This window comes from Melospiza melodia, chromosome 25 (assembly GCF_035770615.1).
Source record: "Melospiza melodia melodia isolate bMelMel2 chromosome 25, bMelMel2.pri, whole genome shotgun sequence".
Classification (NCBI taxonomy): domain Eukaryota; kingdom Metazoa; phylum Chordata; class Aves; order Passeriformes; family Passerellidae; genus Melospiza; species Melospiza melodia.
In genome coordinates, this window is record NC_086218.1 from 6,146,467 (window position 1) to 6,174,416 (window position 27,950).

General features: G+C 57.5%; 1 pseudogene; it reads left to right on the forward strand.

The window, feature by feature from the left end:
- Window positions 1-848: 848 nt before the first annotated feature.
- On the forward strand, window positions 849-27,950 carry LOC134429065 (Fc receptor-like protein 3; annotated as a pseudogene).

A 27,950-nucleotide genomic window follows, 5' to 3' on the forward strand; every position in this document is an offset into this window, starting at 1 on the left:
ACCAAGGGCTCGGTGTCCCCTCAGCCCGGGCCCCTCAGAGCCCCCTCACGGCCCCCAGAGCCCCCTCATGGCCCCCAGCCCCCTCACGGCCCCCTCAGGACCCCCATTCCCGCACCCCCGGGACTGCCCGTGTGTGTGGGGCGCGTTCCCGGGCTCGGCTGCCGGGGGGCTGTGGCTGGGCGGCCCCCCCGTGCTCACACCTCCAGGATGCCGGGTCCCCCTTGCGCACCCTGGCGCGGTCGGCGGCACCTCCGCCCAGCACGGCGCTGACGCGCTGCAGCGGCACGTACAGCTCGCCATTGATGCAGAGTCTGTCGAGCTACCCGCCTTCGCTCACTTGCCCGCGAACGTTAAAGCCGTAACCCGACTAGGGCTTGACAATGCGGAGGACGCGGGGCCGCCCGGAGGTTCCTCCCCAGCACCGTTCCGCGCCTCCGGCCACGCTTAGCCCTCCTCGTCCGCCACCTTGGCGTCCGCGCACGGCAAGCGTCACGATAGTTGGCCCACGACAGCCGCCGTAGGGACCCGCCCCTCCCGCTTGTGCCGCGGGTTGTGATGGGAAATGGAGTCCGCGGAACTGCCCAGCGCGGTTAGCGCGCCGCCGGCCGCAGAGGATGATGGAAAATGTAGTCAGAGAGACAGAATGGCGGGGACAGTGCGGCGCATGCGCTGTGGCCTTGAGAACAAGAGGTTGCCATGAGAACAGGGCTGTTGTCATGGTAAGGGGGTGTTGCCATGGAAACCGTGAGACTGTTACCATGGGAACGTGGAGAGATGGGCATGGGAATGGGGGCTACAGGTGCCATTGGCCTGGAGGGCTGTTTCCGTGGGAATGGGGGGGTGTAGGCATGGGAATGGGAGGGGGCTGTTGCCGAGGTAATGAGGGGGCTGTGGATGTGGGAATTGGGAAAGGGCTGTTGCCATGGGAACAGAAGGGTGTTGTTGCCATGGGATTGAGGGGCTTAGGGGCGTGGGGAAAGGGGGCTGCTGACATGAGAACGGGGGACGGTTGCCATGGAGATGGGACGCTGTTGCTATGAGAACGGGGTGTGTGTTGCCATGAAAACAGGGGGCGCGGTTTCCCTGGAAACCGGCAGGGGGCGCTGTTTGCAACGGTGCTGTGGGGTGACTCCCAAGGGACTGAGGGAGCCCCAAAAGTCCTGTGAATCCGGCAAGGATCTGCTCAACAACCTGAGCGAGACCCTCCTTGTCCGTTCCCGAGCTGACTAGGCAGAGATGAACAAACAAAAACGCCCCGGTTTCATCAAAAGCTGTGTTTTGGGTCCAATGTGCTCCCTGGAGCTGGTGGAGGCGCAGATAAAGGGGAGCCCCTGGGGGTACAGGGAGCACTGGGAGCACTGGAATGGAGAGCTCTGGGCAGCCCCACATCCGACCCACCCACTCATTGCCACCACCCCCCCCAGGCACAGGAACTCAGGATACAGGATGGGGCAGGAGGGAAGGGGAGTGCCCTGGGGCAGGGACCCCCAATGCCCTGAGTGTCACAGCACGCTCTCGTAGTCACGGGGGTCCCAATGTCCCTCGTGGGGTCCCGACAGCTCCAGGTCGGTCACTTGTGGATCCCGAGGTGGGGCAGGGCTGAGGGACACATGTGGGGGCCGTGAGAGTGACACCAGTTGTGAGGACCTAGGTGGGAGTGATACCCGTGGGTGAGGTGTCCCTGTCCCCCCCCTTTACTCACCTTTTGCCCACTCAGTGCCCACAATATGGGGGTCCAGCACAGCTCCCACCGCCAGGTGGGTCCTGGGGGGATAAGGAGGGGGATCTGGCAGGTTTCTGAGAAGAGGGAAAGGAGAGTCCCAGACAGAGCCCCCCACTCACCTGTGCTGGGCCTTCCTGGTGGCTGAAAGGGAAAGGGGAGGGGGTGACCGTGGGGACACTGGGACCCCTGAACCTTCCTGGGACATCAGCAGCTCCAACCACCCACAGGACCCCCAAATCCCCACTGCAGCCCTGATTCCCACCAGATTCCTGATCTCTGCCTCCACTCTGTGGGGCTTCCCCTCACTCCAAGACCTCCACCTCCCCCCCCAGTGTCACCCACCCCAGCGGTGCCACCAGTGACAGCCCCCGATGACAGCCAGGAGCAGGAGCAGGAACAGGAGGGTCCTCCTGACATTCACAGCCACTGCTGGGGACAGAGGGGGACACACTGCGGTCACCCTGAACCGTGGGAGTACTGAGCACCCTGGTGACCCTGAGTGACCCCACCTGTGACCCAAGGTGAGCCAGGTGTCACCTCCAGGGCCAGTTCAGGGCTGAGTGCCGAGAACACGCAGTGCCCGTCCTGTCCCAGCTGGTTGGTGGCCATGCACTGGTAGGTGCCCGAATGTCCCACATCGATGTCCCTGAGCTCCAGAAGAGGACCCCGGGCTACTTGCTGCCCATTGTGCAGCCAGGTGAAGGTGACAGGGGCTGAGCCCACCTGCACTGAGCAGCGCAGGGTCACGTTGTCACCTGCACGGACCTGGTGTGCCAGGGGACCAGGAGTGATGGTGGCATTAGCCACGGGCACTGTGGGGACACAGAAAGGGCTGGCACTGGGCAGGTGGGATGGGGTTGCCATGGGAGGGGTCACCCCCATCCCAAGGGTCCTGCTTGCCCAGGACGGTGACATTCAGGGGATCACTCTTGGCCACGCTGTCCCTTTCGCTGACCCGGCACCGGTACTGGCTGCTGGCATTGTCCCCAACGTGGCACAGATGCAGGCAGGGGCCAGTTCCCAGCATTGCCCCTGAGCCCTCCCAGTGCCAGGAAAAGGACAGGGGACCCGCAGCCACCGCGTAGCTCAGGACCAGTCAGTCCCTGCATGCCACCTGTCCCCCGGCGGCTGCACTGACAGGGACACCCCTCAAGGGCAGGACCCCTTGGATAAGGGGACACCAGGGAACAGTGAGAGACCCGTGGTGGGGAGGGATGGGAGAGGGGAAGTGGGACCCCAGTGAGGAAAAGGAGGCACAGAGATAGGAGGTGGGCTTGGAACAGGACCCCAAGGAATGATGGAGGGCTCAAGGATGAGTAACCTGGAGAGGAAGATGGGGAGACACCAGGAAGAGTATGTAAAACCAGGGAGGGAATGGTGAGAGTTGAGGACCATGGAGGGAGATCAGAGAGGGCTGAGGTTGAACCAGGGACAGATAAAGGGACCCCAGAGAGGAATTGGGGGACACAGAGTGTAGACAAGCAGGAATGAGGGGATGTGGAAAAAGATTACAGGAAAGATGGGGGTACCCAAATAGGGCTGGTGGATCTGGTGAGGTACCAAGGAAAGAATGGGGAACCTGGGTAGTTATGGGGATCCCCAGACAAGGCAGGGGCCCCCGAGGAGGCTGTGGGGGCTCCCTGTGCCCATCCTCACACTCACTAGGCACCGTGACGCAGAGCCAGGCGCTGCTCTTCTGCACGGCCCCACCCTCGGATTGCACCTGGCAGCTGTAATTCCCCGAGTGCGACACACCCACGGCGTGTCCAGCAGCTGTGGGGACCCCTGCGGGCCCCCCACCACCTGCCCATCCCGGTAGAACATGTGCAGGAGGGGGGCTCTGGGCCGCAAGGGGCTGGGGGTGCTGAGGCAGCTGAGAGTCAGGGGGGACCCCACAGTAACATAAGGGGGACCCTCCAGCACCGGCACCGAGAAGAGCTCTGGGAAGGAGAGGGGAGGGAGATTTGTGAGCCTGAATCCCTGGGGAGGGACTGTGAGGGTGTCAGGGTGGCGGCTGTGGGGTGCTCACCGTGCACTGTCACTGTCACTGAAGCCGAGTGCACCCACAGTGCCACCTCAGAGTCCACCTGGCCCCCGCAGCTGTAGCGGCCGCTGTGGTTCAGCTGCAGAGGGGACAGGGACAGCTTGGTCCCATTGAGGGACCTCTCCACCTCCTTGTCCCCATGGTAGAATCGCACCCCAGTGACCGACATGTTCTTCCAACGCCGGCAGCGCAGTGTCACCGTGTCCCCCTCCAGCAGCTCCTGCACCGGCACCTGCAGCACCAGTCGGGCTGTGGAACATGGGAGTCTTAGGACACCTGTGGCATTCAATTTTCTCAAGGACCCTCGAATTGGAACACATCCAGTGCAGCAGGGTTCCCTGAATCCAGAACTGGGGTCCCTCCACTCTGAGATGCTCTGGGATCTCCCCGTGTGAAGGGGATGGGCTGTGGTCACACCAGGAGGTGACCCATGGAGCACAGCACACTCAGAGACCTTGAGGTCCCCGCAGGTGCGAGACTGGAGACAGCCAAACCCCTCTCACCATTTGAGACTGTCATGGCGGGGCTGAGCCCGGTGCCAGGTCTGTCACACGTGTAGGTGCCACTCTCGGTGACAGTGAAGTGGTCGGGTCCCTGCTGCCCCCAGCGCTGCCTGTCCTTGTACCAGGTGGTGGCACGGGCAGTCCCCGAGCCCTGGCAGGTCAGTGTCACCCGGTCCCACAGCACCGCCGGCCTCCAGGGGGGCTCCACCAGGAGCTGGGTGGTCTGGGCACCTGTGGGTGACAGGGGACACCAGACTGCCAGGGCCACCATGGGGCTGGGAACAGCAGGAAGGGGCCATGGCATCCCCCAAGGACTCACCAGCGAGGCCGCTGGTCTGGGCTGGAAGGGAGAAGGAACAGGGCTGGGTGTGGGTAGCATCACAGGGACATTGGCAGGGAGGGACTGGGTGTGGGGGCTGTCCATAAACTGTCATAGTGTGGCAAGGACCCCTTGGGGACAGAGACACACCATCTAGCCCTTGCTCAGTTAGGATATGGGGACACATTGGACACCCAGAAATGGAAACTCAGCAGTGGTTGCAGTGGTCACGCCCACCAGCCCCATGATAGTTCCCCAAATCCCTGTCCCTCCGTTATTGTCCCCCCTCTCCTGTCCCCACAGCCCTGGTCACCTCATGCCCTGCCTCTGCGGCCTTTCGGGACCTCAGGGGACCCTGTAGCTCCCCTGTGCCCTCTCCCCACCAGTCTCTGCCTCACCACAGCCCATCCCACAGGTGTCAGGCCCGTGCCCAGGGCACTCACCCCACAGGAGCAGCGCCACCTTCCCAGCCATCCCGGTGTCCCCAGCCATGTGCACTGGCTGTCACTCGCTGCTGAGGCCACCGCTCCCCTGGCTGATGGCTCTTCGGAAGAAGGGGAAGGAAGCGAGGTCACGTCCGTACCCACATGTAGGTGGCCCTTGGGGGGTGGCAGGCTGGGGACAGGATGGGGTCAGGGTGAGGACCTTGTGGGACATGGTGGGGACATGGTGGTGCCAGAATTTGGAGTCTGAGGTGGTGTAGGGAGCCAGGGATGGGTGTCCAGAGGAATGGGGTGCCCCGGGATGGGGTCCTATGGGAATGGGGATCCCAGTGGATGGATGGACTCAGACTTGGGGATGAGGGTGCCAGAACAATGTGGCCTCCAGGGATTTGTGATCATGGGATGGGGGCCAAGGGATGGAGGTGCCAGGGGAAAGGGGAACCCTGTGAGAATGGGGGCCCTGGTGGAATCAATTTCCCCAAGGGAATGAGGCTCCCAGGGACTGGAATTACCAGGATGGGGTTCTTTGGGGTAGGAGATCGTGAGGAACTGCAGTCCAGGGAAGGGGTCTTAGGGAAGGAGGGACAAAAGGAAATCAGATTCCCATGACTGGGTTCCCAACTGAATAGGGGTGCCAGGGATGGGAAGTGGCTGGGGGGGCATGGGGGTCACAGCTCCTTCCCTGGATGCCTCAGATTTTGGGGTGACCCGTGGCCAAGTGCTGCCCCCTTGGGATGCTCATTCCTTGTGAAGGTATCACATCGGGGTCCTGGGTAGCTCTACTTCTATGCCCTCCCCTGCCCTTGAATTTTTCTTTCTTTATTTCTGTTTTCTTCCTTATTTTCCTCACTTTTATGCCATGTCCCCTCAACCCCAGTTCCTGGCTCAGCAATCCCAGGAAGCACCTGAGCCGGGAACGCATTGGAGGGAGCCAGGGGAGAGGGATAATTGGGAGTAAGTAGAGCAGGGAAGGATGGGGAGGCTGTGGCGGATGGAGGTGTTGGGCTGTGCTCCCTCAACAATTTCAGTTCCTTTTTCCTAGACAAAAAGGAAGAGGCAGTTTGTGCTGAGAGTCAGATGGGAAAGGGAGGCAGTGTCTGTCCTGGGAGGTCGCATCCGGGAGGATCCTGCTCTGTGAGGTCCCTGTTGTAGGGATGACCTGGGGGAAACCAGTCCAGGGAGTGACACAACCTGGCATGGTGTGTCCTGTTCCGGGTGTGGCAGTTCCAGAAATGTCCCTGCACATTCCTGGCCGGGTGCCTGTCCCAGGGGTGGCACATCCTGGGGACCCCTGTCAATGCAAGGGTGGGGCCCAGTCATGGCCCAGCCCCACTGCACAGGGATGGCCATTGCCCAGCCCTGCTCTGGCCAGCCCCAGGTGGCAGCCAGCACCTGAGGGTCCTCCCTGCCCCCTTGGCTTTGATTCTGGCAGCTTTAGAGCTGCTGCAGAGGTGAGAATTCTGTGGGGGAAAAGGCCTGCCTGTGGTTTACTCAGCCCTGCAAGAAGCGCAAAACTCAAATCGAGATCAAGCAGCGGCTCTGTGAGGGCCTTTGATGGTTGTCAGAGCAGGACTGGCTGAAAACAGTCATGCAAGGGCATCTGTGTGGGAACCAGTCCAGAAATGTGGCAATTGATCATTTTTTCCCTCTCAGCAAGGGACTGAGAGAGCCCCAGAGCTACTGCAAAGACAACAACAATCTGCTCAACAACCGGACCTGGACCCTCCTTCTTGAAGAAAACCTGCAGCCCTTTGGAACCTTCAAGAAAGAATGTTTGCATTCTGGATGTGCACACCAGAAGAGAGGAGAAAGTGTGGAAATATTGAGCAAGGGCTGCACACGAGGAGCTGGGGAACAGTTGAGTCACAGCAGGAGCAGGGAGTGTCCAGACAGGGGAATTCAGGGCAGGCTGGAGTGGATTTACCAGGGAATCAGACCCTGACACACACATGGGCATTTCCACAGATTCCTGTGCACTGTCCCAAGGATGGACAGAGCTTCTCCCCTTTTGTCAGCTGAAACCATGGGAAGTCATTCAGGTTTCAGGGTGGGAATGAGATAAATTGGGATAATTCCTAAATATGGCTCAACAAAAGGCTTCCTTAGGGGCTGGGTTGAGACGGAGTGGGGATCCATTCTGAATTAGGTGAAGTGCCTGGGAGAGGTGAGAGGTCTGTAGGGCCAAAGCTGAAGGAAAGGCCACATTCCAGAGACAGCAAGGAGACAGAGAAAGAAAAGCAGAAATTACTGCAAGGTGGATCTGCCCCAGACCTAGGAATTCCTCTGATAAAGAAGAACTAGTGCTAAAAGTCACGTGGAATGAATATGTATGAACTTATTGTGAAACTGTATGCATATGCATTTGGGAGGGGGATAAAAGACGCCCGAGGTCTTCAGAGGTACCCATGCCTTGTTGGGGGACTTGCGTCCGGCGCGCGTCGTAATAAAAGCATACCGGGCTTTACAACTTTTATAAAGTTGTGAGGTTTCTTCTTTTCTCCGCAAAACAGGGTTACTGCCAAGCAGGCAGGGAACAATCCCATGGAGCTGTTGGATACTCAGGGAGATTCCACGCACTCTGTGGATACCACAAGCAAATGCTGCTGTTGGATGCAGCAAGGGGCTCCTACAGGGAGAAAAATAATCTCATTTCTTTGTGATTTGTTTGTGTTTTCATTGTGAGTGACTTGTTGGGAAAGCAATGATTCAAAGTATTCTATAAACCAGCTAATTTTATACCTTGTGAGTTTGATTTATTTTGTATTGGGAAAATAATGGTATGGGAAAAGATTCTTGCCTTAATTCTATGGATGTGTAATTTTGTCTCAGCCAAATGGTCATCACATGTTTGCTGAGGTCGCAGAGCCAGGAAATGGGAGTGACAGGAAAAAGCCCAGGAGTGTGTGGGGCAGAGATCAAGAATCTCCCAGGACAACCTTTGGTTGCCCCCCTGGCCATGAGCACTGTGGGGAATGTGCTGGGTTCTGAGTCACCCCAAAATCTGAGGCAATCCCGGAAACAGCTTTGACCCCTGTGCCCACCCAGACATTGCCCATCCCTGGCACCCCCATTCTCCTGGAAACCCAACCATGGGACCCCCATTGCCTTGGTCTCTTGTCCCTGAAGACCCCCATCCCAGGAGTGCATTTGCCCAGCACCCCCATTGCCTTCATGCCATCCCATGGGCTGCTTCTTCCCCCAGAACCCCTGTTCCTGAGGATCTCCTTTTCCCTCTGAACCCCAAACCCTGGTACCCACATGCCATGACCCCAAATCCCTGGGAAACATGTTTCCACAGCACCCCCAGCCCTGGAACCCCCCAGGCATGGAGACCCCAATTCCCCTGGCGCCCTATTCTCCTGGACACCCATCCTTGGTTCCCCACATCCCCTGAGCCCCCCACTCCTGGCAACACCATCCCCCATAATGTCCTCAGACTACGCAGCCTTGTCCCCCCCGTGTCCCCAGCCTGTCCCCACTCTGCCCCCACCAAGGGCCACCTATGCATAAGGTTGAGATGTGACCTCTCTGCCTTCCCCTTCATCCAAAGAGCCGCCAGCCAGGGGAGCGGTGACCACAGCAGCGAGTGACAGCCAGTGCACATGGCTGGGGACACCAGGATGGCCGGCAAGGTGGTGCTGCTCCTGTGGGGTGAGTGCCCCAGGCACAGGCCTGACACGCCAGGTATAGGGAGAGGAGGGGAACAGGGGGCCTATGGGGTCCCTTGAAGTCCCCAAAGCCAGCAGAGCCAGTCCATGTTACACACAGACCTGGGTGGAACTAGGGATATAGGGTGGCTTTGGTGACAGGAACAGGGAGGAAGGAATTTGGGGATGGGGATGTGGGGACAGGAATGTGGGGACTGGCACCTTTGGGCTCAGGGAGCTCTGGGGATAGAGACAAGGGAACTGGGATGCAGGGACAGAAGGGGACAAGAACAGTGAGGATGTGGCCGTGGGGATGGGATCATGGGGATGGGATCATGAGCTGGTGGGGGTGACCGGGGACAGCATGGGCTGTGTCTGTGGAGGCCTTGTGCCCAGGGTGTCCACAGTGTCCCCATGTTCTGCCTCAGCCCAGGGTGGCCTCAGTGTCCCTGTTCGCAAGATTTCTGTGCCACAGGGATGTGGGGCACAGGTTGTTGTGACACATGCATGTCCCCCTCCACTCAAAATTGTTTGGGAACCACCCACACACACTTTCCCGCAAGAAATGCTGTCCCCATGGTGCCATCCCCACTGAGCCTTGTCCCTTCTCCCTTCCAGCCCAGACCCTCGGCCTCGCTGGTGAGTCCTCAGGGGATGCCATGGCCCGACCCCGCTACCCCCAGCCCCACATTGTCCCTGGCAGGCTGGTGTCCCCTGTCACCCACAGGTGCCCAGACCACCCAGCTCCTGGTGGAGCCCCTCTGGAGGCCGGCGGTGCTACGGGACCGGGTGACACTGCCCTGCCAGGGCTTGGGGGCTGCCAAAGCCATCACCTGGTACAAGGATGGGCGGCGCTGGGGGCAGCAGGGACAGGACCACGTCACTGTCAGCCAGAGTGGCAACTACAGGTGTGACAGTCCTGGCACTGGGCTCAGCCCACCTGTGAACTTCTTAGACGGTGAGTGGGGTTTGGGTGTCCCCAGCCTGGCACCCACAAAGACCTCAAGGGCTCTGGGTGTGCTCTGCTCCATGGGTCACCTCCTGTCTGACCAGAGCCTGTCTCCTGCTCTGGGGATATCCCAGGCCATCCCAGAATTGGGTAAAATATGTGGTAGTTGGGAACCCCTAATGCACTGGTTGTGACACAATATGGAGATGCCGGTGCCATCAGGTCTGAGAGGCCCTCTCTGTCCCCCAGACTGGCTGGTGCTACAGGTGCCAGCACGGGCACTACTGGAGGGGGATACGGTGACACTGTGCTGCCGGGGTCAATGGAACAACCCGGTCACCTCGGTGTCCTTCTACCGTGAGGGGAAGGAACTGGAAGGGCTCCACAGTGGGACTGAGCTGTCCCTCTCCCCTCTGCAGCTGAACCACAGTGGCTGATACCACTGCAAGGGCCAGGTGGGATATTTGGAGTGGGAGGAGTCCGCACCGGTGACAGGGACAGTGCATGGTGAGCATCCCAGAGCATCCCAGTGTGGGGGAACCCATTTTGGAATTGGACATCCCTGGTGCTCTGAGTGTGATCCCATGGGGGGATCCCCATGAAAATGGGACCCCCGGTGTGACAGGACCCCCGTGTCTGGCAGCCTGGTTGGTTCTGCAGGTGTCGTCGTGGGAGCTGCTGAAGGGGTGTACAGTGAAACTGCGCTGCCGGCGCTGGCGGGACATGCCGGTCACTGAGTGCAATTCTACAATTGGGACAAGGAAGTGGGGAGGTCCCTCAATGGGACCGAGCTGTCACTGTCCCCCCTGCAGCTGCACCACAGTGGCCCCCACAGTTGCAGGGGCTGGGTGGACTCCAAAGTGTCACCGTGGGCACAATCGGCACCAGTGACAGTGACAGTGCATGGTGAGCACCCCCACGGCTGTAACTTCAATCTTCTGACACCCCCAAAGCCACTTCCCAATGGACTCAGAGTCACAGTCCTCACCTCCCCTCTCCTTCCCTGAGCTATTCATGGTCCCAGTGCTGGGGGGGCCTCCCAGCCCACTGAGGGGTCCCCCCTGACTCTCAGCTGCCTCAGCACCCCCAGCCCCCTGCGGCCCCAGACCCGCCTCCTGCATGTGTTCTATCAGGACGGGAAGTGGTGGGGGGCCCGCAGGGATCCCTGCAGCTGCTGGTGCCCACCGTGGGGGTCTCCCACTATGGGAATTACAGCTGCCAAGTGCACTCCAAGGGTGTGGCCATGCGGAAGAGCAGCACCTGGCTCCACGTCACTGTGCACAGTGAGTGCAGGGATGGGCATGGAGAGCCCCCACAGATGCCTTGGGTTCCATGGCTGGGGACGTCCATGTTCCCCTTTCTTGTGTGCCAACACCTTTGCCTCAGTCCCCTCACCCATCCCTGATGTGACTCCATCCCCAACATTCCCCATCACCCCCATCCCCATTGTCCCTATCCCCCCTCACTGGCTGCCAACCTCTCCCTATGGCCTCAATCCTGTCTGTGTCCCCACAGTGCCCGTGGCCAATGCCACCATCACCCCTGGTCCCCTGTCACACCAGGTGCACACAGGTGACAACATGACCCTGCGCTGCTCGGTGCAGGTGGGCTCAGCCCCTGTCACCTTCACCTGGCTGCACAACGGGCAGGAGGTGGCCCAGGGTCCCCTCCTGGAGCTCAGGGACATTGATGTGGGACATTCGGGAACCTACCAGTGCATGGCCACCAACCAGCTGGGACAGGACGGGCACTGCGTGTTCCAGGCACTCAGCCCTGAGCTGGAATTGACGGTGAAAACACAGGGTTACAGGGACACAGGTGGATCACACAAGGTCACCAGGAATGCAGGACCCATGGGGGAATGGGGGACACATCAGAGTCTGTTTCTTGCAGTGGGTGCAGGGGTCAGTGGGTCCCTCTTCTTCCTGCTCCTGCTTGAGGGTGTCATTGTGGCCTGGTACCAGTGACACCGTGTGGGTGGATGACAATGGGGGGACAGGGGGTCCTAGGGAGCTGTAGAGGCCCCAGAGTTGGGGAACGATAGGGCAGCACCCACAGCCCCAGAGATGTGACCTTGCCTGGGGGTCCTGGAAGGTTTGGGGGGACACTGGAGGGTCGTGCAGGGATGTTGGGGGTTCTTTCAGGGGCCCTGGGGGTGTCTGGGGGTCTCTGTCCCATCCGGGCTTTGGGTTCTCAAGGCTGAGTTTGTCGGGGGCGCTGGAGAGGTGCATGAATTCTTGAGGGCTTCAGAGAAGCTTGGGGGTCCTGTGAGAAATTGAGGGTCCCATGGGAGTTCGGGAATCCTGAGAGGATTTAGAGCCCTGGGGACCCCACAGTCACCCCTCCCCTCTTTCCTCTGCAGCTGCCAGGAAGCAGCAGGAAAGGTGAGTGGAGGGATCAAACCACACTCTCTTTTTTTTATCCCAATCTCCCAAACCCTCCCATTCCCTTCCCCACATCCCCTGTGTTCCCTCAGGGCCCCCCCAGATCCCCTGACCTCCCCAGAGGAGGGGGAGGTGCTGTACACACACGTCGTAGTCACCAAGAGGGCAGGGGTTGAGTACAGGGGGGACACAAGCAGAGGGACACGTCCCCCACGAGTGTCACCCCACCCAGATCCCACAGCCCGTGTCTCTCGCAGCGTCCCCCCATGCCACCACCCTCCAGGATCCCCAGGTGACCTACGCAGAGCTGCGGGGACCCCAGGGGCGACTGCAGGAACCTGGTGACATCTACGGGAATGTGCTGTGACACTGGGGGAATCTGGGGGGCACTGGGGGTCCCCATCCATGGGCACACACTCATGTGTGTGCTGTCAGAAAAAACTGCTCCTCCCACTCCCCATGGAGGCACAAAGATCCCAACAGCAATGAGAGAGAATAAAACCAACAGCAACAGCTGCATTGTTGAGAGTATAAATTGTCGCACAAGGAACAATTTTCAGGGAAAGCCACTAAAAAGGAACAAATCCCAGACACTGTCCCCAGCATGTTTCCTCCACAAGAGGAACCTGGCAAGGCCCTGTACCTTCCTTGCTCTGATGGCCAAAGTGGCCTTCAGGAGGCTCTGGATTCTCTTGTCCCCTGTCCCAAATACCTCATCTGCCCTGTTTCCCACGAGATGATGGCACAAAGGCACTGTTGGTGTTGTTGAGCCTCTGCCTTTCACAGGGCAGCTGGGATCAGGCCATGGCGCAGGTTGGGTTGTCAGAGACAGGAAAAGTTTAATATCTGGAAATATTTTGCAACACCTGTGTGTGGCAGGGGTGGGTCAGGCCCTGCTTTTGGTGAGAGAGAGCCCTGTCTGTCCACCAGTCTGTCAGCCATGGCACACAGGGGACAGTGTGCCCTCTGACAAAGCCATCTCCTGAGCAATCACATGACCAGAAGTGCCATTTGGTTAAAGGGCCCTTGGTGGCCCAGCTGGCTTAAAAGGTGGCCAAGTCCCTGACCATGCCTGCTCTAAAAGGTGTCTGTCCCATCCAGTCTGGAAGTAAGGATTTGACAACTAATTTAAATGATAAATAGCTGCAAAGGAAATTGGAAGCATTCCTGGAATAGAAAGAAAACCTATCTCTAAAATTTTTTAAATTTCAAAAATCATGGGGCTTCAAGGCAATAGTGCAAGGAAAGGAATAACAGCTCCTTACTCTGAAATTTATAAAGCAGAATAGAATGAACAACACAAAATCAGAACATTCTCTCCCACTTAGCACTGTTGGTTTTTGTGGCAGTTATAACCGTGGCCAGCGGGGGGCGCTGCAAGGAGCACTCCCGGCCAGCAGGGGGCGCCCCCGTCCAGCTCAATCCCCTCAGCAGCCATGGCGGCCTCGGGCGGGAGGGAGGAGGGGAAATCGCTCCTTTTGCAAACTCACGGCCACCAATCAGTCCCGGCACCACCACCGGCAGCGGGCAGAAGCCGCCAAGGCAGCAGGTTGGATCCCAGTGCCCACTGGCAGAGTCCCGGGGCCAGGCCCATGCCCTTCACAACACCCATGACTGCTCTCCATGATCCTGAATGGAAGGAAGGCAGCACCTGACCCCAGGCAGGTTTTGAGTGCACAGCAGCACCTCTGGTGGCTTTACACCAAAATTCCTGCAAACCCTCAGCCTTTCACTCAGGTGAGGAGGGCAAGGATGGAGCAGCTTTGGGGACACCTGGAATCCACACAGGGTCACTCCACCGAGCCCCACCATGGCCACGGGGAGAGCCACTGATACATCCACACTTTTCTCTCTATTTTTGTGGGCAAAGTCGGAATCCAAGCATTCTTTCCATGAGGTTCCTCAAGGCTGCAGATTTTGTTCAAGAAGGAGGTTCCCAGGAAGGTTGTTGGCATATTGTTGTGCAAATTGCAGTAGTTTTGTGGTTCTCTCACTCCCTTACAAAGAGGAACAAAGGATCAATTGCTGCATTTCCAGGCTGGTTCCCCCACAGCTGCCCCTGCAGGAAGGGTTTCCAGCCAGCCCTTCACTGAAAAACATCAAAGGCCCTTGCAGAGCCAATGCTTGAGCTCTCTTTGGGTTTTGTGCTTCTTGCAGAGCTGAGCAAACCACAGGCAGGCCTTTTCTGCCCCCACAGAATTCTCAACTCCGCTGCAGCTCTAAAGCTGCCAGAATCAAAGCCAAGCGGGCAGGGAGGGACCCTCAGGTGCTGGCTGCAAATTGGGGCTGGGCAGAGCAGGACTGGGCAATGGCCATCCCTGTGCAGTGGGGCTGGGCCATGGCTGGGCCCCACCCTTGGATGGCCACTGGCTTCAAGGAGCAGGAGTTTGGGGCCTGCTTCCTGCTCAGGGTTCCATTCCCCAGCTGCTCTTGCTGGCTCAGATACTGCAGGGGACGAGCAAGAATGGAGAAGTCTGGACCTCTCCGAAGATGCCAAGCTCCAGGACAGGACCCTCTTCCCCAGCATATGTCCCCCCTGGGACAGGATCTCCCCAGGACAGGAGCCCCCTGGATGTGCCCCCTAAGGACAGAACCCTTCCCCCCCATGTGAGAAAGGTGTCAAATGGCCTTTACCTTCTTCTGCGGGAGACAGAAAGTGAAAGTGTTGGGGGGTAAAAGCTGGACTCCCCCACCCCCCACAGCCTCCCCAGTCCTCCCTGCAGACACCTCACCCCTGCTTCCCCCACGCTGGGCTTTCCCTACCCTGGGCTTCCCCCAATCTGTTCACTGTTCCAGATGCCCCCGAGGACCATAAAGGCACAAACTGGGGGGATGTGAAACTGAGGGGTAAAATGATGGAAATGGAATAAAGAGAGGGAAAAATCACTGGAGGCTGGGGGACACAGACCCAGAGCAGCTCAGAATCTCTCTGGGGTGACCCCCTGGACACCGGCACCATGTGGGGGTGGTGCTGGCTCTGGGTCACCCCAAAATCTGAAGCACCCAGGGAAGGAGCTGCAACCCATGGGCTCACCCAGCCACTGCCCAGCCCTGGCACCCCCATTCCCCCAGGAACGGAAACATGGGACCTCCATTCCTTATGTCCCACTCCCTCTGCAGCCCCCATCCCAACACTAACATCCCCTAGGATTTCCATGGCCCAGCACCCCATTCCCAAAGAACCCCTTCCCGTTCATTCCATCCCCTGAAATCTTCCTAGGACCCACGAATCTCCCATCCCATGAACCCAAATCCTTGGAGCCCACATTCCCCTGGGACTCCCATCCCTGAGTCCCCCCAGGTATGGAGAGCCACTCCCATGGCACCCCCATTGCCGGATATTCCCCCTTCTCAGGACCCCATTTACCAGTGACCCCATTCCTGCCTCCCAAAAACCACCAAATTCCTAACACCTGGGAACCCCATGACCCATTTTGTCCCACCCACCCGTGTCCCCAGCCTGTCCCCACCCTGCCCCCACCAAGGGTCACCTACGCATGAGGTTGAAACGTGACCTCGCTTCCTTCCCCTTCATCCGAAGAGCTGCCATCCAGGGGAGCGGTGACCACAGCAGCGAGTGACAGCCAGTGCACATGGCTGGGGACACCGGGATGGCCGGGAAGGTGGTGCTGCTCCTTTGGGGTGAGTGCCCTGGGAACGGGCCTGACACGCCAGGCATAGGGAGGGGAGGGATCACAGGGGGGCTGCAGTGTCCCCTGAGGTCCCCAAGGCCATTCCATGTTACCCATAGTGGAGCTGGGTAGGGCTGGGGATGTAGAGTGGCTTTGGGGACAGGAAGAGGGGCAGGAATTTGGGGATTGGGATGTGGAGACAGGAATGTGGGGACTGGCACCTTTGGGCTCAGGCAGCTCTGGGGATAGGGACAAGGGAACTGGGATGCAGGGACAAGAACTGTGAGGATGTGGCCATGGAGATGGGATCATGGGGATGGGATCATGAGCTGGTGGGGGTGACGTGGGCCAGCATGGGCTGTGTCCTTGGTGCCCTTGTGCCCGGGGTGTTCTCAGTGTCCCCATGTTCTGCCTCAGCCCGGGGTGGCCTCGGCGTCCCTGTTCCCAAGGTGTCTGTGACTCTGAGTCCACTAGGATGGATGTAGTTCATGGGTTGCTGTGACACAGACATATCCCCCTACCTCTCCAGACTTTTGGGGACCAGCCACACACTTTCCCACAAGAGCATCTGTCCCCATGAGGACAGTTTGGGGACAGCCACCACACCCTGTACCCCATGTGCCTCTGTCCCTATGGTGACATCCCCACTGAGCCCTGTCCCCTCTCCCTTACAGCCCAGACCCTCGGCCTCATTGGTGACTCTTTGGGGGATGCCATGGCCCCACCCTGCTGTCCCCAGCCCCACATTGGCCCTGGGAGGCTGGTGTCCCCTGTCACCCACAGGTGCCCAGACCACCCAGCTCCTGGTGGAGCCCCCCTGGAGGCCAGCAGTGCTGTGGGACCGGGTGACACTGACCTGCCAGGGCTCGGGGACTGCCGGTGCCACCACCTGGTACAAGGTCGGGCAGCGTTGGTGGCAGGAGGGACAGGAATGCCTCAGTGTCACCAAGAGTGGCACCTACACATGTGACAGACCCGGAACTGGGCACAGCCCACCCTTGACAGTCTTAGATGGTGAGGGGAGACCTTTAATGATCATGGGGGCCCCAGAGCGGTAAGGGTGGGCTCCAATCCATGGATGGCCTCACACCCCTTGTGTGACAAGAGCCAGTGCCTGGCACATGGGGGCATCACAATGCGTCCCCGAGCACCCCAGTGCACCCACACATCCCCGGTGCTATGGGCACCCACCTCAGAACAGTTTCATCACTGATATGTGACCTTCCTGTCCCACAGACCTACGGGCGCTGCAGGTGCCAGCGCGGGCACTGCTGGAGGGGGACACCTTGACACTGCGCTGCTGGTGCCGGCAGGACAACCATCTCACCAGGGTGCGATTTTACCGGGACGAGAAGGATCTCGGGGGGTCCCTCAAGGGGACTGTGCTGTCCCTTTCACCTCTGCAGCTGCACCACAGTGGCCGCTAGTGATGTGAGGGCGTGGTGGTGTCCTGGCAGTCACGGTCAGCAGCAGTGACAGTGACAGTGCACAGTGAGAAGCCCCACGGCTGGAACTCCAATCTCCTGACACCCCCAAAGCCCCTGCCTAGTGGACTCAGAGTCACAGTCCTCACCTCTCCTCTCCTTCTCAGAGCTCTTTTCAGTACCAGTGCTTGAGGATCCCCCCAAGCCCACCGTGGAGTCCCACTTGACTCTCAGCTGCCTCAGCACCCCAGCCACCTGTGGCCCTGAGCCCCCCTCCTGAACGTGTTCTACTGGGATGGGCAGGTGGTGGGGGAGGGGAGGGGTGTGCAGAGGCCCTGCAGCTGCTGTTGACCATCATGGAGGTCTCCCATTTGGGCAATTATGGCTTTGAGATGCATTCCGGAGTGGGGGGGGGGGCGGGGGGGTGGGGAGGCGTGCGGAAGAGCAGCACCCGGCTCTGTGTTAGAGTGTGCAGTGAGCGCAGGGACAGGCACAGTGAGATCCCAGGGCCCTCTAGGGTCCCCTGGTTGGACACCTCCATGTCCCCCAGACACCTTTCCAAGACCCTTCCATCACACCCTTTGTCCCCTCACACCTCCATGGTGTTACCGCATCCCCAACATCCCCCATCACAACAATCCCCCCGTTCCTATCTCCCCACACCGGCTGCAAGTCCTGCACTGTGTCCTCAGCCCTGTCTGTGTCCCCGTATTGAAGTGAAGGGAGACGACCATCCGATTGATGCATCGAACTCCAATTTATTGATTGATCAGCCACTTTATATAACAGTGTTAATTAACTTCATGCATATTGCAAAATCCAAGCTCATGATAGGCTAACAGAGAAAACTCAAACCACTCCTTTTGTTTTACAATACCTATAATTGTTTATTAAAACAAGATCAGTGTTCTCACTGTGATATGAGAAGTTCCCAAAACCTCCATATCTGTTCCTAGAGCAGCCAAGGACTGTTATGAAAAGACTGTCTGAGAACGTAGTTATTTACAAAATCAAGCCTGGAAACTGCTGCTTTGCAGCTGCCCTTTACTTTCCCATCAGCTGTATACCTTCATGGCCTCTTTCTTTAAGCCATGCTAGAACCAGGCTCTCCACATTTCCCCCGTCTTTTTCTTTTTGAGAAAGGAGGTTAGATTGCCAAGTTTTCTCTGTCATCCTACCAACCATATTTTGGATACAACTACAAAGACAAGGTAAAATAAGTAAAAGCATTTAAAAGCACACTCAGTATCTCTATAAGGTTCCCCAGCCGCGGTCCGAGCAATGGCTTTTACTCCAAAGGGTTAAAACCACCCTCAGCTGAGTCATGATGTCCAGCCTTATTCAGGCATTGCAAGGTAGGTGGTAATTGGACTAAGAAAAGAAGGCTGTTAGCTGTTTTCATTCATGCGAACCTGGAGAGGAGGCGAACTGCAAGCCTGAAAATGATCCTCTCTGTCCTTGAGATCTTCACATCCACCCCCCACCCCGGGTCTCCCAGAAAAGTTCAAAATCAGTTTTACAGTCTGTAATCCTTTAGTCATTTGGCTCAAATGGCATCAGCTGGGTGTTTCTCAGTCCTTTGTTGATTTGGAGTGGTGGGAAAGCACTTAAAATATTTAACTTTGCAGACTTATTTTCAAATCAACAGAACTTAACTGGCTTCAAATCCTACATAACTTAAACTTAAATACAATTTAAACTTAACAGACTTGTTTGTAAATAATGTAAAATCACTTAAATCTAATAAAACTTTAACAAAATCAACTGGCTTTAAATTCTACACAACTTAAACCAAATATAATTCAAACGTAACAGAATCTAACTTAACTTAAACCTAATATAATTTAATCTTAACAGTATTTAATATTTAATGGCACTTAATAGATAATTTAACTTAAACTACTTAACAACAGATAAAACTTACAATAGACATAAAATATAGCATTTGCTATAACTTACTTACAGGCCTGATTCTAAAATATTAAGTTAAAATAACTTTCTTCACGTGTTTGCTGTAGCATTTTTATAACAAAAAGCACACTCTCAACATCTCACTCATACAATCATTCCAACACATCTTAACATTTTTAAAATTTTCAAAATACAATTTTAGAGTCTGATGTTCCACCGACTGAGCCATCCGGGCTTCTGATGTTAAAGTCTATGTTAATGCAGGTGATTCTGACAGCATAACCAATGCCGAGCCAAATCAGCCGAAATTTGACCCATGCATACAGTACGCTGATTCCTGTTTCACAGTCTCTGTCAGGAAGAACAACAGTGCCTTTAACTTCGCTTGTTTACCATCACTGGTTTCTCAGTTTCAGCAGGGATCCCCTCCCTTGTTGACAAAAGGTCACATCCATTAGGCTGTTAGGTCCAAAACCGAGGCTCTTTGCCAGCTCCGGGGCGGAGAGACAAGCTCTGGTGCTGGAAAAGCACTCCGGTCCCCCGCCGCTTGTGCCAGAGCAGGCGGGCCCCCCCCCGGCTCTGCGCTGCAGGTCACTCCCTCCGTGGCGGTCCCGGTCGCCCCGCGGCGGCTCCCTGTGGTGTCGGGTTGGAGACAGGAGAGGGTGCCGATGCTGCAGCGATGACTTCTGTTGGTGCCTGGTCGTCTGAGCGGCATTTTTGGCCCCAATTAGCCGTCGGAGGCAGTGCTGCCAATGTTTGAAGAGGTGCAAGAGAGGCTAATACCTGACTTTGAGAGGACTTTGCCTGTTCTTGCAAGCCTATTCCTAACTGTTTGATCGCATCTACCACAAAAGCCTGCTGTCCGGTAGGTATGAGAGCCATCCTCTCTAATGCCTCCTCTACAGTCCAATTTGCACCTAAGGTATTAAGTACGCTCCTAGTAACAGAATTACAATTTTGGAGAGCACACTCCTTGAGTAATGCCCCACTAAGATATTCTGGCACCCCAGGTCTTTAAATTGCTGCAGCAGCCTTATCAATAAATGAGCCAAACTATTCTTCTCTGCCTTGCTTGATTCCCATATATACTGGAATCCCTCCTGGTTCTTTTACCTTTTCTATTGCGAGTCTAACTAACCTCATAGCCTCCTGGCACTTCTCCTGGCCTATTAAGGCTTGTGCCTCAGTACAAAGGAAAGGTCCCAGACCCATAAGCTCATTAACCGTGACGCCATGGAGGGAGTCACCCGGCTGCCTTTGAACTGCCACGCACTTGCTAACAAGCGCTTTCCAATGAGCATTAAACAGCAATTGTTGATGTTGGGTAAAAATTAATTTGACTAAGCCACGACAATCATTAACAAGAAGGATGCTAGTGTCAAAAATATAGTCGAGCATTTGTTTGGCTGGTTCGCTTTTAACTCCAAACTGACTAACAGTAGCTCGCAATTGAGATAACATTTTTCAGTCAAGAGCAGTGATTGTCGCTTGTATGCCCCCCCTGTCCTGAGGAGTGAAGATAACCAGACAAGCCAGCTCACTAGCCATACTTATCAGCTCTTGATCTCCCTTTTCTATTGCATCTTTGGCCAGGGCAGCCCACGCATCTCATCTATCCCTCGCAATCGTCGCTGCTAGGTCGTTTTCCACCCCAGGGATCGACTGATTGCTTTTCCAGAACGGAGTATGCATTTTTGGCCCCGGCTGCTGCAATACAGCAGATACGGGAGACTCAGAAGTGCTCCGTGTAGCCTGTGGCAAGGCAGACAATAAAGCACCCTGCGGAGCTTGGCTCATTAGGGGGGGCTGGCTCGTTAGGGAAGGCGGCGAAGCGGGTAATAAAGCGCTCTGTGGAGCCTGGCTTGTAGCCTGGCTCGCAGCCTGGCTCGCAGCCTGCCTCGCAGCCTGCCTCGCAGCCTGGCTTGCAGCTTGGCTTGCCGAGGGAGGTGGTGAGGCAGGTAATAAAACTGTCCTCGTTGCGGGGCCGAGAGGAGTTCCCGACTCCTTATCAAACTCCCTGTCTTGATCGTATTCTTTGTTACGATCATGAGCGGCAGTAGCCTGTTGAGCAGCCCTTTTTTCAGCCTGAAACTGCAACACCTCGGTGTTAATGACCTGCCATAATTTACCCCACTTCTTAGCAGTTTTATCATCGTCTAATGTAGCCTGCCATAATATATCACCAAATTTACGCCATTCCGACAGCTCGTGAACCATGTGGGGATTTACAAAAAATACCCCTTTCCAAACCATAAGCCAAAAGTCCCGGTAATTCTTTCTGTAAATCTATCCCCTTAACCAGCCTTTTTTGCAAGAAAGTGATAAAAAGTTCATATGCGGCTTGCCTTTCCATACCTATATCGTAAGCGCGCGCTTTGCAGCTCCTCAAGGTCTCGGCCGCACGCTTCGGCCAGGCCCGTCCTTACGGTCACCGAGGGCACGGCGCGTCTCGGCGGGTTTTCCTCCACTTTTTTCTTCAAGCTTCTTTGCTGTCCCGGCTGCTTTTTCGATCCTCGGAACCCGACCTGTTCTTCACTTCCCATGGTGTTCGCTATCACGTTCGAGTGTCACCATTTATTAAAGTGAAGGGAGACAACCATCCGATTGATGCATCGAACTCCAATTTATTGATTGATCGGCCACTTTATATAACAGTGTTAATTAACTTCATGCATATTGCAAAATCCAAGCTCATGATAGGCTAACAGAGAAAACTCAAACCACTCCTTTTGTTTTACAATACCTATAATTGTTTATTAAAACAAGATCAGTGTTCTCACTGTGATATGAGAAGTTCCCAAAACCTCCATATCTGTTCCTAGAGCAGCCAAGGACTGTTATGAAAAGACTGTCTGAGAACGTAGTTATTTACAAAATCAAGCCTGGAAACTGCTGCTTTACAGCTGCCCTTTACTTTCCCATCAGCTGTATACCTTCATGGCCTCTTTCTTTAGGCCGTGCTAGAACCAGGCTCTCCACATCCCCGCAGTGCCCATGGCCAATGCCACCATCACTCCCGGTCCCCTGTCACATCAGGTGCGTGCAGGTGACAATGTGACCCTGTGCTGCTCAGTGCAGGTGGGCTCAGCCCCTGTCACCTTCACCTGGGCTGCACAATGGGCAGGAGGTGGCCCAAGGTCCCCTCCTGGAGCTCAGGGACATCAGTGTGGGACATTTGGGTCCCTAAAAGTGCGTGGCCACCAACCAGCTGGGACAGGACGGGCACCATGTGTTCTCGGCACCCAGCCCAGAGCTGTCCCTGGACGTGACTCTATTGAACAAAGGGACAAAGAGGGACTCAGGTGGGGTCACTCAGAGTCACCAGGGAGTGCAGGACATCCTTGGGTGATGGGCGACCCTGATATATCCCCCTATATTTCTTGCAGTGGCAGCAGGGGTCGGTGGGGTCCTTTTCTTCCTGCTCTTGCTCCTGGGTGTCATTGTGACCTGGCACTGGTGGCACCGTGGGCCCGTGACAATGGGGGCACGGGGGTCCCAGAGAGCTGTAGAGGCCCACAGAATTTGGGAGCGATACGACAACATCCACAGCCCCAGAACTGTGACCTTGTCTGGGGGTACTGTAGAGTTTGGGGAGGAGCTGGAGGGTCCTGCAGGGATGTTGGGGGTTCTTTAAGGACCCCTGGGGGTCCTTGGGGGTCTCTGTCCTTAGCAGGCTTTGGGTTTTTGTGGCTGATTTGGGCGGGGGCACTAGGGAGGTTCATGAATTCTGGGGGGCTTCAGGGATACTTTGGGGCCCCATGGGAGTACAGGAATCCTGAGAGGGTTCAGGACCATGCGACCCCACAGTCACTCCTCCCTTGCTTCCATTGCAGCTGCCAGGAAGGAGCAGGAAAGGTGAGTGTGGGTCTCAAACCACACTCTCCCATTTTACCCCAACCCCCAAGACCTCCGATCCCCTTCCATACATCCCCTTTATTCCCCCATGGCCCCTCTGGATCCCTCGGCCCCCCCCCCAGAGGAGGGGGAGGTGCTGTACACCCACCTCGTGGTCACCTAGAGGGCAGGGGGTGAGTACAGGGGGGACACACACAGAGGGACACGTCATGAGGGACACCCCGAGGGTCACCCCATCCAGATCCCACAGCCCACGTCTCTCGCAGTGTCCCCCCGTGCCACCACCCTCCAGGATCCCCAGGTGACCTACACGGAACTGCGAGGACCCCAGGGGTGACTGCGGGAACATGGTGACATCTACAGGAATGTGCTGTGCCACTGGATGGAACTGTGGGGCACTGGGGGTCCCCACCCATGGGCACCCACTCATGTGTGTGCTGCCACTAAAAACTGCGCCTCTCCCTCCCCATGGAAGCACAAAGATCCCAAATAGCTGAGAGAAGAACAATTTCCTGACACATCAACAAGAGAGAATAAAACCAACAGTGACAGCAACAAGGTTCAGAGTCGAAATTGTCACACAAGGAACAATTATCAGGGAAAGCCACCAATAAGGAACAACCCCCAGATATTTCCCCTAAGCACGTTTCCTCCACCAGTAGAACTTTGCAGGGCCCTGGAACTTCCTTGCTCTTATGGCGAAGGTGGCCTTAGTAGGTTCTGGATTCTCTTGTCCCCTGTCCCAAACCCGTCCTCTGCCCTGTTCCCCACACAAGGATCTCACAAAGGACCTGTGGGGGTTCCAGAGCTTCTTCCTTTTCCAGGGCAGTCACGATCAGGCCATGGCACAGGACCAGGTGTCAGAGACAGGAAAAGTTTTATGTCTGGAAACATTTTGGAACAGCTGTGTTGCAAGGGTGGGTGAGGCCTTGCTTTTGCTGAGACAGGGCCCCAAATGTCCACCAGTCTGTCAGCCATGGCATACTGGGGACAGTGTGATGCTCTGCTAAAGTCAGGTCCTGAGTGACCAGGTAAGCAGAAGGTCCAGGTCAGGATGTTGAGCAGAATGTGGTGGATTGTGCCATAGTTTTGTGGTTCTCTCTGTCCCTTACAAAGAGGAACAAATGATCAATTGCCACATTTCCAGACTGGTTCCCCCACAGCTGCCCCTCCCGGGGGGGTTTCCAGCCAGCCCTGCTCTGAAAACCATCAAAGGCCCTTGCAGAGCCACTGCTTGGGCTCCCTTTGTAGTTTTGTGCTTCTTGCAGGGCTGGGCAAACCACAGGCAGGCCTTTTTCCCCCACAGAATTCTCACCTCTGCTGCAGGAGCTTCACAGACCCAGAACCCCTCAGAATCTGTTTTGGGTGACCCTCAGGCTGCCGGCGCCTTGTGGGGGCTGTGCTGGGCTCTGGATCACCCAAAATCTGAGGCTCCCAGGGAAAGAGCTGAGACCCATGGGCCCACCCAGGCACGCCCATCCCTGGCACCTCCATTCCCCTGGAAATCAAATCATGGGTACCCCATTTCTTATGTCTCCCCCTCTCTGGAACCCATATCACAGTACTCACATTCCCCAGGATCTCCATGGCCTAGGACACCTCATTCCCAAGGAACCTTCTGCTGTTCATCCCATCCCTAAAATTCCCTTCCCACAGGACCTTGATTTTCACAGGACCTCCATTCCCACAGGATCCCCCATTCCCCCAGCATCCCCATCCCATCACCCCAAATCCCTGGAACTCATGTTCATCTGGCACTCCCATCCCTGAGACCCCTCAGCTGTGGGGACCCCCATTCCAAGTGACTCCCCCTCCTCAGCACCCCCATTGCCAAGGACCCCATCCCTGGGACTCCCCATTTCCCTGGACACCCATCCTCACATCCTGCAACCCCCTGAGCCTCCCCACACCTCTGGGAACCCCATGTCCCACTGTGTCCCACCCAGCCTTGTCCCCATCCTATCCCCACCCTGCCCACAGCCTGTCCCCAGCTTATGGCATCCCTGATCGCACCAAGTGCCACCTACACATGAGGGTGACACCTGACCTCACTTCCCTCCCCTTTGGCCAAAGAGCCACCACCCAGGGGACAGCAACCCCTGGCAATGAGTGACAGCCAGTGCACATGGCTGGGGACACCGGGATGGCCGGGAAGGTGGCGCTGCTCCTGTGGGGTGTGTGCCCTGGGCATGGGCCTGACATCCCGGGGATGGGGAGGGGAGGGGTCACAGGGGGGCTGCAGGGTCCCCTGAGGTCCCAAAATGCCAGCAGGGCATGGAGCCCAGTGTGACCAGAGTTGTGGGTTAGCTCTGGGGACAGAAACAGGAGACAGGAATGTGGGGACAGGGAGATGAAGATGTGGGGACAAGGATGTGGCAGAAGGAACCTTGGGGCTGGGACATCTGTGGGGACCAGGACAGGAACACAGGAATGCAGGGACAGGGACAAGGGGACAAACACTATGTTGATGGGCCATGGGGACAGGTGCCCTCAGAAATGGACCATGGGCACAGGGCCATGGGGAGGTGGCTGTGGGGCTGGCAGGGATGACCTGTGCCAGCACAGGGTCCCCATGCCTGAGCAAGGGTTGGCTGCTGTGTCCCTGTCCTCAAGACATCTCTGCCACACCATTGCCCCCACTGAGACCTTTCGGGAACTGCCCCACACTCCATGCCCCCGTGCTGCTGTCCCAGGAGTGTCACCGTCACCCAGCCCTGTCCCTTCTCCCTTCCAGCCCACACCCTTGGCCTCACTGGTGAGTCCTCGGGAGACGCCATGGCCCCACCCTGCTGTCCCAGCTCCCTGGTGGCCCAGGCAGGCTGGTGTCCCCTGTCACCCACAGGTGCTCAGACCACCCAGCTCCTGGTGGAGCCCCCCTGGACACCACCGGTGCTGTGGGACCGAGTGACACTGACCTGCCAGGGCTCGGGGACCACCAGTGCCACCACCTGATACAAGGACGGGCAGCGCTTGTGGCAGGAGGGACAGGAGCGCGTCACTGTCACCGAGATTGGCACCTACTGGTGTGACAGACCCGGCACCGGACGCAGCCCCCTCGTGATAGTCTTACAACGTAAGGGGGGTTTGGGTGTCCCCAGCCTGGCACCCAGGCGGACTCCGATGGCTCTGGGTGGGCTCCACTCCATGGAGCACCTCCTGTGTGCCCAGAGCCTGTCCCTGCTCTGGGGACATCCCAGAGCATCCCAGAGTAGGGGAAACCTTGTGGTAACTGTGGACCCCTGGTGTGCTGGGTGTGACACAAAACGGGGATCCTGGTGCCATCAAATGTGACAGGTCCCCTCTGTCCCCCAGCCTGGTAGGGGCTGCAGGTGCCGGGGAGGGCGCTGCTGGAGGGGGACACAGTGACACTGCACTGCCGGAGCTCGTGGAACAGAACGGTCACCTCAGCATCCTTCTACCGAGAGGGAAAGGAACTGGGGAGGCTCCTTGATGGCACTGAGCTGTCCCTGCCCCCTCTGAAGCTGAACCACAGCGGCAGAAATAGGTGCGAGGGCGGGGTGAAATTCAGGACATCAGAGAAGTCGTGGCAGTCAGTGCCGGTGACAGTGACAGTGCATGGTGAGCACTCCACAGCCCCCACCCTGACACCCCCACAGACCCTCCCCAGGGATTCAGGCTCACAAATCCCCCTCCCCTCTCCTTCCCAGAGCTCTTCTCGGTCCCAGTGCTGGAGGGTCCCCCCAAGCTCACCGTGGGGTTCCCCCTGACCCTCAGATGCCTCAGCACCCCCAGCCCCCTGTGGCCCCAAGCCCCGCTCCTGCACGTGTTCTACCAGGATGAGCAGGTGGTGATGGGCCCACAGGGATCCCCACAGCTGCTGGTGCCCGCCGTGGGGGTCTCCCACTCGGGCAATTACAGCTGTGAGGTGCAATCCGAGGGTGGGGCCGTGCAGAAGAGCAGTGCACAGCTCCGTATCACAGTGCGCAGTGAGTGTGGGGATGGGCACAGGGAGCCCCCACAGCCTCCACGGCTCCCCCAGCCCTGCCTGGGGGCTCCCAGTCCTTCCTGACACATGACCTGTGGCACCTAAGTTTCCCGGGTCCCTCCCTGGCTTCCCTGTTACTTTCTCCGGTCCCTCCCCAGATCCCACATGGGTACCCCCATCCTTCCCTGGCACCTTTTCCGTGTCCTGCCATTGCTGACCCGAGTCCCTCCTCAGGTCCCTCCATTCCTGGCTTGTGTCCACCCATCCCTCACTGGGTCCCCTGACCCCTCCCTGCATCCCTCCACCCCTCTCTGAGGTCCCCACACATTCCCCAGGTCTGACCATGGTCTCCCTGTGTCCTCAAACCCTCCCTGAGATAACCTCCATCCCTCTTCAGGATTCCCTTCCCAGAACCCCCAACCCCCCTGTTTCCAATGCCCCCCTATCTCTGTCCCCCCTCTCCCTCACTGGTATCCTCCTGCCCCTCCCGGACCACCCAGGTCCCTCACTGTCCACAGCTGTCCCCACGCTCCTGCAGGGGTCCCACCCTCGGGGGTGTCCCTGTCAGCCCAGCCCCCCCGGGACAGGTGGTACTCGGGGACAGCCTGGTGGTGAGCTGCATGGTGGCCACGAGGACAGGTCCTCTGTCCTTCTCCTGGCACCGGGAGGGCTCAGGGGCAGTGCACGGAACGGGCCCCCGCCTGGAGGTGCGCCACATTGGGGACAATGACAGCGGCCAGTACCGGTGCCGGGTCAGTAACGGGGACAGTGTGGCCAAGAGTGACCGCCTGAATGTCACCATCCTGGGAAAGCGGGACCCTCAGGCTGGGGGTGACCCTACTCATGGGACCCCCATCCCACCTGGCCCGGTGCCAGCACCATCTCTGTCCCCACAGTGCCCATGGCCAATGCTACCATCACCCCCGGCCCCCTGGCACACCAGGTGCATGCGGGTGACGTGACCCTGCGCTGCTCAGTGCAGGTGGGCTCAGGCCCTGTCACCTTCTCCTGACTGCACAATGGGCAGAAGGTGGCCCGGGGTCCCCTCCTGGAGCTCAGGGACATCGATGTGGGACATTGGGGCACCTACCAGTGCGTGGCCACCAACCAGCTGGGACAGGACGGGCACCGGTGTTCCGGGCACTAAGCCCTGAGCTGGCCCTGGAGGTG